Raw genomic sequence first — 12,615 nt, forward strand, 5'->3', positions numbered from 1 at the left:
GGCTGAGGAATTGTGATATCTGTATTTTGCAGAGAAACAGTCTTTACATTGCTGCATTTCTTCTGTGAAGTTTTAAAAAATTAAGTTGTAAACCCACAGTTTCATTAAGTAAATTCGTGTTGTATCTTAAGGAAAATATTTTTGAGCTTTTTTAAAAACTAAAAATATTGTGGTTTCCAGAGGAAGTAGTTTCTTCACTTTAGTATTATGGGGAGACGTTATTTACATTTTGAAAGTAGTTTTAATTGTTATTTTTTATGAAAACAAGTGTCATGCATTTGTTTTCCTTTGATACTAAGTTGATTTGCCAGTAAACACAATTTGGGATGGAAAAGAAATTGGAGGATAAGGAATATCTGTAAAGGCATTGTAATTGGCATCTTTGAAGTGTGTTTACATCAGCATAGAAAAATTGGAAATTAATTTTTATTTAAATTGAGTGTGAAATTAGATTTTAGTTCTGTTCACTTTTGGGGTTGCAAGTTGAGAAGTATTGCAAACCTAACTGATCTAAATGCAGCAGTTTATTAAAAGGGAATAAAGTTAACTGAACATTTTTTGGTCAGACTTTTGCTCCTTAGCCTAAGGAAAAACTTGACTGCTTGCTGTCTTTTTATTTGTATAAGCAGTGCACCAGAGAAGAGTCAGTATAATTAAATTTTCATGAGGAGGAGGAGGGCTGACTTAACTGTGAGGGTCTGGCACTGTCATTTGGTTGCCCTGGTTTTTTTTGCACTTCAGCAGTAAGGTGCTGCATGACCCTGAGAAAGTTGCTTCATCTTTGCATGGCTCACTGGGTTATAAAGTGGACTTCCCCTATGAAGTACTTTATAAATTTTGCATGGGTTATCAGTCATATTAGGATTAGGAATTAAGTGTCACTGTGTACATACCTCATGTTTGTTTTATTAAATGTAGTATGTTAGCTCTTGAGCTGAAGACAAATTTACTTTCTGACTAACGTTTTATCTTGCAGAACTACCTTTTTTGCTGTTACATGTCAGATGCCTTTGTGCTATTCTAATTCACTTGTTTATGTATAAATGTTGACTTAAAGCAATGCAGCAGTGGTTAGACAATTCTGACAAGCCATTTGAAAAAGATCAAAAGACTTACTCCAGACTATGTACAGTTCATTCAGCCTTTTCTTCATTGTATAAAGAATCTCTGGATATGCAATAACTTGAATTTGCTCTTGTTTTTAAGATTGCATAATCAAAGGATAATAGTTAACTGATTTCTCTGATTGCTTTGATTCTAAAAGATAGTGGGGTTAGAATTAAATATTTGCAATCTGGTTTCCCCTTGAACTTTGAACTGGATGGTTTCTTTTCATTGAATGTGACAGAGGTGGAAACATGAAGAGTAATTAAATTCTTGCAAGAAGAGACCAGAAGTGGGCAATGCCATAATTGAAGGAAAAATTTGTCATTGAGTTTCTCTTATCTAGGAGAGAAACCTCTCAGTGCAGAGAGCCTGTGTGCTCCAAATATGGGAACAACTTCAATCAGAGCTAATCAATTGCCAGTCCTAAATCTATTGGAAACCAGGTGTTGTTAATTTAGGGCTGATGAAATGACTTTGTAACCATGTAATGGTTAATTCTTACAACCTTCTGCAGAAGGATGTAATTGAAGGGTTGAACAAAGTTGTAATGAGCATGTTAACATATGGTGTGAGACCTGAATTATAGGAAATAATGTAGTGCTGTGTCAGGCTAGTGTTGATCAGGACTGAGCTTGCTTAGAGTGGGGGCTGATTAAATTCCCTTAATCTTGAATCTCAATTTTAGTATTTCAAGGTAGAGCTCATTGTTCAGTTATTTCTTTCTTAAAACTTAACTCCTGGAATGTTTAGAGAGGGACTATTGGAAAAGATACAAGGGAATGAATCTGTGTTGTGTACACAGAGTTATTTTAACACTTACAGTAATCTTGAATCAAGCAATCAAGTTGTCTTACCTGTTACTCTCTGAGCATTTGAGATGACTTGGTGTGAATGGTTTTGGAGAGCTGTTTGCAGCTGACAAGGACTGAATGAATGGTGGATCTGAGGTGTGTCACAGCTGAGCAACAGGGTGCACTTGTGGGATCTGGGAGTTAAGGATGTGAGTTCTGTTTGTCTGAATTGCACAGTGCTCGTGGCCATAGTTCACAGTAATCCAGTCTGAAAACATGGTTTGAATTAACCTGGAGCTGTTCAAGTGCCAACTACATGTTTTCTTTAAACAGTTTAAAGAATAGATTAACAGAAGGTCTGGCTTTATCTTCTGCCTTTGCTTTAAAGTGGTTAAGAGGCCTTTTCCAGAGTTCCTGTCCCAGTGTCACAGTTGGTATCTCACAGTCTACTTTGCAAACTGATCCATTTACAGGAATGTCACAGGAGATTTTATTCACAGACTGCTTATGTGGCTCTTGTGAACTTTTCATGTGTTTTCTGACCAATTTACTAATTCTTGTGGATGGCCCATTGCAGGGGAAGGAGCTGGAGGGTTTCATATTACACAAGAGGGACCACTGTGATTTCTGTCCTTCATGCAGTGTTTGTTATCTTGGCTAATTTCTCTTTTAATTCCTATGATGTGTGAAGAAAGATGGGATAAAATAAGGAAGAGGAGATTAAATAGAAAATGCAAGAGGTATTTCTTTTTATTATCTAAAGACTGCTGCTAACTGACTGTTACAGAGGCCAGAGCATTAGTGAGTGTGAAGCTGGAAGTTAAGGGATGAAAAAATCTGGACCATCAGCTTATCTGAGTCCACCAGCACATTCCATGTCTGAAATATTTCAGTGTTTGCCTGAAGGAAAATGTATAGAAGCTTTTGGCTTCAAACATCATTTATTTAACTTATGAACACTGAAGTCATAATACTACATGAGACACATGTGCAGTATTTTATGGACATAAAGAAGTGGAAGTGTTGTCATGCCCACTTTGGGATGGAATGTGGCAGAGGGAGGTCTCTGTTCTTCAGCCAGAAATTGTGAGCATCTCTAGCATCCAGATTTGTGACTGTAGTGTGGGGCATTTGGAGAGAAGAGGGAGCTGGGCAGACCCTGCCTCCCTCTGCTAAAGGCAGAAGAGAGGGGTTCCTCAGCTCTGAGGCCATTCCCCCTCTGTCCATGACCTGGATCCTCCTCTGCAGCTGCTGCAGATGGAGCAGAGCCTGTTAATGGAGCTGTGTGCCTTTGGCCAGGAAAGCTTCAGGAGCTTGGGATCAGTTCTCATTTAGCTGTTGTCCTTCAGCTGTCACCCTGGGTGTGGTGTGAGCTGGGCAGGTGCCCAGCCCACAGACATCTTTGGTCAACTTGAGTTTCTTTGGGAAGAAGGACTATTCAACTTTGGCAACAGTCTGAAGAGGCACCAAGCACAAGATGAAGTGGCACCAATGTCTACCTGACTAAGTTGTGCCAGGAAGGCTTTGCTATTTTTTAGTGCACCAAGATTTTCTCTCTTGATAGGACATCTTAGTGTGCCGGGTGGGTGTCTTTCAGATAACTCTTGGATTCGTGTCTGAAGAAGCTGAATTGTAAAACCTAAATCATGTTTTATTTAGTATTTTTAAGACTTTGTCAGGGTGACTTACTCCCAGGCCCATGTGAATAGCCAATGTTGTATGTCTGTTTTATTCCCAGGGGATTTTGACTTTATTTGCTTTTGGAACTCAGGACTTATTTTTAAAATAATCTTTGTCTCAAACAATACATTTTTTTCCTTAAACAGCAAAAACCTTAGTAGACTTTCTTCATGTTCTCATTCAACATGCTTCCACTTGATCTCCAGCACATCAGGTGGTGTCTCAAATGGATGCTGTGAAGGGTAGTTGACCAGTTTTGGTTAATTTTTCCATCATTTCTGGAGTCAGTAGTTTGATTTCTGAGTTTTCGAGTGTTGTGTTCCTGACACTGTTTTTAAGCACTTCTTTATTGATTTCATCTGTGAGAGGTTTTTTAAACAAGTGACTAGTCATTGCTCAAAACAGAAGTTGCTGTCCTTCATGGTCATTTGTTTGAAACATTTCTTTTAAAAAAGCAGTATATTAGTGCTATACAAATTAATTCTAAAAGGTGCATTACTTATTTTTCCCAGGTGATCCTTGGACTGTCATGGATCACCCCACCATTATTTTAGCAAACATGGGTTGGCTTAGTGGCATTACAGTGGGCCTGGGTCTGTGGCTGCACCACCTCTTAGAGGATTTAGAGGCAGAAATTTGCAGTGCTTTTGAAAACAAAGTTCCTTGCAGAAGTGTTTGTTGTGTGTTGTGGAAAATGCAAATAGGGTTGGAATTTTTTTCCCCATTTTTTTCAAATTCAGTCATGAGTTGCTACATGTGAGGAAGGGTTTTTTAGCAATTGTTATTCCTCATAGTAAGGACAAATTGGAGTCCTGCATCTGACTACAGGCAGTCATTTTAAACTGATATTTAGTAACCTGTACATGTTTGCAGCAGTACGTGTGTAGGAGACAAACTGTTAATGGAAATAAAAAGCCACTTGTGAAAATGATTCTCTTACTTCCTCACAATTATTTTGCTTTAGCTATGGCTTCACTGTAATGAGTAACAGTAAATGAAATTTTCCCTCTATTGCTGTGTAGTAGTGGCAGATCACAGGTAGTGTAGAAAGCATTTTGTTTCCATTTAACAGAATACATGGTATCAGGTGGTGTTGATTGACATTTCTTGGATACTGCTTTACACAGCATTTCATGCAAATCATGTTTGAATGAGACTGCTGCATCAAATTACATTTCTTTCAGATTATAGCCCTTGCAGATGTGAGACAGAGCTTGTTCAGCAGCTAGCAAAAGGCTTTGGTTTTTAACAGGTACAGTTTTCACAACTTGACTGCAAAGCTCTATAATTACAGCACTTAAGATAGTGAAGGAATGATGGGCACTTTCTCTTATCAGATCTATAAGTAGTAGCAAGCAAATGCAGCATGAGATCTCTCCAGCTGTCAAGTATTGTCAGGCTGCCGTGGAGGGAAAGCAGTTTAAAATGCAGGTGACATAATACCCAACATCCTCCATTTGCTAGTGGGCTTCTGATTAATCACGATTACCATACATTATCATACCATCAAATTTAATCATATCAGTGAATTCCCATCTGCAGGAGGAGCAGCAGCAGCTAAACATGATGGTAACAGCTATTAAATAAGAGAGAAATAGCTGGTTTCTAAATGCAGTAACCCTTTAACTTGTCATGTTGGCTCCTGTGTGCACGTGCTCTGTAGGCAGTAAAATGGAGCAGAAAACCTGTGCATTTATATTTTACTGTCATTTATCTTTCTGTAAGGTGATTGCTGTTTAGCACAGCCAAGGAGAACCAGTACTGCAGATTTTTTTCCCCCTGTGTTAATGATGGTAGATTTTCTTCAATCTCAGCTTTAGTATGTGCTAAACACAGAGTCACAGAAGGGCTGAGGTTGACAGGGACCTCTGGAGGTCACCTGGTCCATCCCCCTGCTCAAGCAGGGCCTCCTGAAGCCAATTGTCCTGGACCACGTGTGGATGGCTTCTCCAAGGATGGTGCAAGTGCTCAGGCATCCTTACAGTAAAAAAGTTTTTGTTTATCCAGATATATAGGTTGTACTTTGGTTTTTGTATATTTCTGTGAATGAAATGTGAAGCTTTTAAAAAATCCATTTTAAGCAAAGCACAAAACTTTAGTCAGTGCAAAGAGGGAAAAGTATTATGGATGTGCTCTTTTGCTGTTAATTAAGCACTGTTAAAGAGTTACTTTGCAGAAATCAGGACTTATAAAGAAATCCAATTAAAATATACAGTCTGCTGAGTACAATACAGTAAGAGTAATCTAGAGTTTAAAAACTGAATAGAGAACTAAAATGTATCTATTATAATACTAGAAAGTATTAGATGATAGTAAAGTTATCTTAAGCTATTTCACTGAGATGAGTAAATGTGCTTTTAAAAGATAACTCAGTACATTTGTGTCATCACAATATGAAAAAGTAAATCTATAAACTGGTGTTTGTTCACCTTCTGTGTCTTCAGTTCTTGTTAATTCTTTAGAAGGTGAGAGTGAAAATGCTTCATTTTATTATAAAGCAGTAAGTCACTACTGTTAAAATAAAATAAGGCAATTCAGAGATATTATGGGTTGACTGTAAAATGATGAAAATATTCAGGTCTTCATACCCAATGCATGAATAGTACTTGCAGGTATATTGGGAACTCTGAGTATGTAAAGTTCTCAGACCAATGTGTTTGTAAGGTCAGAGATGTGCAGAACGTCTCAGAAATGAGATTTCCTAACAGAACTAAAAGCCATCAATCTAGTAATTTGCTTACTAAGTAATCAGGTCCTTTTCAAAGTCCAGGTTAGCAGCAATTCTCATTTTTGTTTTCTGTAAAGCTGGCTGCTTCTTGACTTTTTTTTTTTGTAGCAACCTCACCATTTCTTGTTAAAGAGAGAAGCATCATCCCCAGGTCTCATTGAGATTCTGAGATTGTTTTAAATAAATTGTAACTGCAACTTCAAGCTTGGAGTGTAATGTAGAAATCTTGAATTTAATATTCATGATCCAGTTTAGTTGTAGCCTCAAGTTGTGCTAATTGTTAGTGACTTGCAGGCCACCAAGATACACATAAACACCATGATAATATTTCTGTGGAGTAGTTTCTGCAAAGTCCAGGGGGAAGATCTTACCTATCATTAGTTCTGAGAACAGGAGGGGTTCCTAATTCTTTACACATCCATAAAACTGTTAGATGTCAGCACAAAATGTATGCAGAAGGATTTTACTGTCTTTTACTAAATGATGATGAAATCCTCATCTTTCAAGGGAGGGTTCATTGTTCTAAATGACATTAATGTCTCTTACACTCTTTCTCCAATTTGTTGTGTTGTACTTAACCTTAAAAATTAGAGGGCACCAAACAAAAATGATCATGCACTGTTCTACACCCCTCTCCTGCAGAGGATTGCAAACTTAAGTGAAACTGAATCTTCCAGATGAATTGGTTTAACAATTTAGCGTTAAACAACTTCCTTAGGTTTGTGGTTTGGGAGGTTTGGGTTTACTCTTCCCTTCAGTCTGGGCAGGTTGCAGAAGCTGGTCTGTCACACTGTTTCTCATTATGGCCTGTCTCTGCTGGGGGCACTCTTCCTTCATCCATACCAAATAGATGGATGGGAGTGTGGTTGTTTGCACATCAGCACTTCAAATTAGGAATTTGAATCTAGAGTTGGGATCTTGTTACCAGTACATTTTCTCTGTCTGTATTTCATTAAGGACTCTCTGAAGCAGAAGTTCTCCTGTGAAGATGTGGTTCCTTGTGGGCCCATCTGCTTTGGTGCTTCTCTGAGAAACACACTGAAATTGGGACTGGTTTTGTCTCCATTTGCAGCATGAATCTCTTCCTGCTGGATGTATTGTGGGGATGCCCTGAAACTTGCTGAAAAGTATACAACAGTATACTTCTTAGTATACAACAGTTAAAATTTTCAGCTTTACTCTCCTGAGCTGTTAGGGTTTGTCAATCTGCTGGGAATACCCATCTCTGTCTGCATTGCCTGTGTTACTTATTTTAGCTATTTAAGCATGAGTTGGTTTAAATAACAGGAGATTCTGTGCCTTTCTCTCCTTGCTTGTACTGGTTTACCATGTTGGCTGACATGGGAATTCTGCTTTGAGACCCTAAACAGTGAAATAGGGCATTGGTGATTTCTCTTAGAGATGACCTGGACTTCTGCCTAAGCCTCCCAACACTTTCTTATCTCTTGGAGTTGTGTAGTTTCAGAGAGGAGCTTATCCAAGTTGTGTGGTACATTTTAATATTAAAAATTACTTCCAGTTCAGTTGAGAATATCAACCCATTCTCTGTGACTCAGTGTGCCTGTAGTGCCAGGATCTGTGCAGTCCACAGACTTGAACCAGTGCTTGGCTATCTCTATATGTTTTCCCCTCAGAAAATATGTTCCAGAAACTTTGAAAATACTTATGTAGGTAGCATAAAACTGTTGTCTGGATGCTTATGGGCACTCTGAACTTTTCTGTCCATGATTGGCATGAATTGAAGGTGTGTCTTTTATATTAGGTGAGATTTTCCTAAATCTTTTGGGAAAACCATGATGCTTGTTAGGTTTTATTTCACCTTGATAGACTTATGTGATTGTTATAGACATCAGAAGCACAATACTGAATCATTGAAACTGTATTTGAAAAGTATCAAAATTAATTTTATAATTACAAATTTCCATTCCTTTCTGTATGCTGTGCAAACTAAAAAAAAATACTGTGAAACTTGAAGACCCATATTTCATGGAAGATAGGGATACATATTTCTACTTGGAAATTTTTGAACCATATCCAAGATATATGAGCAGGGTTTCCTACACAAGAGGATGAAAAGTCAGTTTCTTGCACAGGAGGTAGGCAGTTTAGGAAAGCTTTTCAAAAAGTCTGGGGGCTGCTGAAATAAGAGGATTAACATCTTGTGACAGATGGCTATAGTTTTAATTGTCATAGGTTATAGTGGTCATTATTCTTTGCATTTAAACCATATAAGAAGAATTAACTGAGTGGCCCTGCTTAACTCAATGGGGTTCTCCTAGTTCTTTGCATTTTAAGTGAGATTAATAAATGAAAACATGTTGTACAGGCAGGGTGTATTTTATTGAAAGATTCATGATGTTTCAATGACATTGTTAAGGTATTTAATTAGTGTCATGAAGAAAGTGGAGTGACCCTTTTAGAGAAGCTGATAAATCATATAATAGCTGTTAGATCCTCTTTATTCCTTGCTTTATAAGATTAACTTTGTGCTAAGCAATTTATGCTAAGTTTTCCCTTTTATTGGTAACCAAAGTTATCTGTGCTTCATGAATAGATTATTGGAGATAACATCATGTAATTAACAAGAGATGCAGAAAAGTAAAAGTACAATTTGTGTAAGAATTGTATGAGAGAAAATGTTAATTTCTTAACTAGGAAGGATATTTAAAGGGATAAAAGGAAGGCAAAATAGTGCAGTTCTTTGAAAGGATTAAAGTAACCTTATCTCGTGTTCTTTCAGAAGGTGGGATTGCATGAGTGTGTGAAAGTCATGTTCAATGAGCTATTCACAACTCTAATGAATTGTAGACACAAGTTTGCATTGCCTTTTTTTTTTTCCAAAAGTGATTGATAAGGTGTAGGTTATGCCTTAGCTATACTGAATAATTGAAATTAGTAGAAGGGGAAATTGTACAACATGCAGTTATTCAGAACTGTATAAAAATGTCAGTCTGAAGTGCAGTAAATTATGGTGTGTGTGGGAGGAAGAGTGGGTACATTTTTTGGTAAGAGTAAACATCACAAAATCAAACATTTAAGACAAAATACCTGTCAGTAGCACTTCACTGTGGTGTTATATTCCCTTTAAAGTATTTCTGAAATGTCTGTGATGGTATTCTCTTAAGAAATCTACACAGAATCCCAGTGTAATTTCCTTCTGGACCCCAGGTCTTTTATTCTTAAGTACCACCTTTTTTCCTTCTTGCATTTTCAAAATAAAATTGCATGAGGATAAATTAAATTATGGAGTTCAGAGCTTTCCTTAAAAACAGGAGAAGATACTGTTGTCTGCTGGGTCATTCTTATGGACATTTGGTAAGTGTCATGGTAACCATTTCTGCATGAATGTGAACCAACTTTGTGGGATCTCACTGGGAAGGCACATAAATTGTTGTCCTTTCCCTCAGTGTTAGAGTTGGCCCCAATGTTGGACTGAGATGTAGAACCTTGGAGCCATGGCTGGATCGATGAATTGGCAATTTTCTTTTTTAAGTTGGAACCTGTTAGCTTAAAAATAGGTGTTCTGAACACTCAGTAAGGAAAAAATAGGTGTTCTGAACAGTGAGTAAGGAAGTTTCCTGAAAGATTTAATAATGGTGAAGTAATAGTTAAAATGTTTTTTGCAGGGACTCCTGCTGATGTGTGTACTGAATAGTTGGGTGTAATTTGAAACTGTCCGGATAGCAAAACCATGAAAAATGGGAGTAACTACTGTGCATATAAAGATTTATTATGCATCTATGTTACAGTATGCTTATTTTATCAAAAATAGACCATTATGAAACCTGGCTTTTGCACCTGCTCTTCATTAATTTTTGAAGTTAAATAGCTCTGAGTGGTCTTTTCCACCAAATACCAGAGGGCACTTGGGGGTTATTAGCAACAAATACTTGCTGAATGTAGAGTTTAACATTAATGGTAAAATAATCCACTACTAAAATTGTAGTTTAACTACTGCTAAACACAGAAAGAAAAACCCACCAAAAAAAAAACAAGCCCATCCTCAAAAGCATTAAGCAATGGAAAACTGTTATATTACTTTTTAGGACAATTTGAATTTGACATAAGTAAAAGTGGTACTGGTATTTCTGTTGTATTTCTATTGAATTGGAAAAAAAAGTAATGTCATTTGAGAATAACAGACAAAGACCTCATAATTAGAAAAATACCCATCATAGTTTATGTATTTTCTTTTTTAAAAAGAGCAGTGTGTGTCTGGGAGTAGTTGAATGTTAGAATTTTCACATGGAGTGTGTGATATGAATCAGTTGCACAACTGAATTCCTATTGGAATTATCCTGGGAACTTTTTCTGAAGAAAAATCTCAGCAATGTAAGATATGAAAATACAAGCTTCCCCCTCCCTGTTTATACTGTTATTTAGGGCAGAAGTTTTTATCTTTAGGGATATAGAAGCAAAGCTGGTTTAGGAAAGAAGTGGAGGTCAGTTTATCATGACTGTAAGATGGGAAAGAGTCAACCTAATTTATTTTTTTTTAGAAGCAAACATTAGTAATTCGTTTTTCAGCAAATAACAAATGTCTTTGCAATTAATTTTGCATGATTGGCCTTTGGTTATCAGCCAAGAGATGTGATCAGTCATAATTTAGTAGGTTTTCAAAATGTCAAACACAAAATCTGCTCAGCAATCAAATAAGTAGATATTTGTTAGTGAATCTGGAATCTTAAAAAGTGGAAAAAACCCAGAGTTCTTCACTGCTAGGGACAGAAAAAAAGAGAGGCCAATAGGAAGAGTTCCAAACTTCAGATATTTCCTTCTTGTTCTTTCTTGGACTGTTTTAAGAGTTATTTTGATCCAAGCTTGTGTTGTGGTATGTACTTACATGACATATACTGCAATCTAGAGGAAAAAATTCTTAATTTGTTGGGATTTTTTGACACCAACTTTTGCATAACAGTTGGATACCTGTTATTTTGTGTTAAATCAATGCAGATTTTTAGAGGACACTAAATGTTTTGATTCTTAAGATGGCTGGACACCTTTGGTACAGAAGATCGCAGGGAGCTTGAAATCAGCATTGCTACTATTTTTAATAGTAAAATGTCTTGCAGGTTATTGGTTTGTGGGGTTTTTGTTTGGTTGGTTGGGGTTTTTTTTAAGTGTGAGCTTCCTTAGACTTAAAATGGCCTTGTATTACTCAGTTCTAAAACTTACCTAAAGCTTATTTCATAAAGGTTTGTTTCTTTATGATGGGAAATACAAAGCTGCTCTCAGTGCATGTAATAGTAACAGACTTTGGTGGCCTAAACCAAGATGTTCTGCTGGTTGCTGGCCTCATTTTGAATCCTTTTGGTTGAGATTTTCCAAATGTGCTTTAATTCTAAAACTGAAATAATGGAAAAATACTTTTGTGTCCAGGTGAGTTATTTAGAAATGTTTTATTATTGCTCATTTTCCAAGGAAGAAAACTGAATTTGGCTGCACTGAGAGGATGTTTCAGTACATAAGGGCTGTGTGAAATTCAGCAGGACTTTCCATGCATTTGCAATTCAGGGCTGCCTTAGGAGGAGACAAATCTGGGCATAATAATGAGGATACAGGTTGGCAGGAGAGGGAAGGCTGGTACAAAGAATTGTTTATTTAAAATAAACATACTGGATTTTTTTCAACCTGTGCCTGCTGCTTCCTTGGAAGGAAAGGAAAAAGAGGGGAGTTGGCCTGGTGTGAGTGTACAGACAAGGAAATCAGGGGCTGAGGGGGGCAAGTAGGAGCTCCTGAGCAGCTGCCACAGCACAAGACCACCAGCTTGGAGTGTGGAAGCTGGGGTTTGGATCCATGCTGGGCTTAGGAACCAGTGGCCAGAGTGAAAGACATGATGGGGATGAGAGAATGTATCTGCAGGAGTGAGCAGGACCAGGAGAACAAAAAGGCAAATTGGGCAAGGAATTAATATTGAGGAAGATGCATGAGGCCAGGTAACAAATGTGGTTGAGAAGCAGAGATGGCTGCTTAGTTTGTAGCCTAAGCCTGTTCCCTTCAGCCGAGCACTAAAACTGAAGCCTGGGAGTGAGAGAAGAGACTGATAAGGATCTGTTACCTCAACCAGGGCAGAATACATGGAGTTTGGAAGAAGCAGGTAGAGGAGACCATGATCACTGCACTGCCATTTGGTGCTTGGAACCAAGCCCAGACAGATTCTTGCTGCTGCCAGTTCTTCAGCTCGGGTGGCAGATATGTGACACTTAAGATTTATTAGCCCAGGTTTCAGTAAGTTTCCACGTAAATTGTTTTTTGCTGGCTATTTTACAAATGACTAAGATATGTGTAGGCATATGTCTAGGGAAAACT

The 12,615-nt window shown here is 37.6% G+C and overlaps 1 protein-coding gene across 5 annotated transcripts in view; it reads left to right on the top strand.

The window, feature by feature from the left end:
• Window positions 1–12,615, top strand: part of RBM33 (RNA binding motif protein 33) — a 101,956-nt gene that overhangs the window by 43,245 nt on the left and 46,096 nt on the right. The gene's annotated exons all lie outside the window — the stretch shown is intronic.

Source organism: Melospiza melodia, chromosome 1 (genome assembly GCF_035770615.1).
Source record: "Melospiza melodia melodia isolate bMelMel2 chromosome 1, bMelMel2.pri, whole genome shotgun sequence".
Lineage (NCBI taxonomy): Eukaryota > Metazoa > Chordata > Aves > Passeriformes > Passerellidae > Melospiza > Melospiza melodia.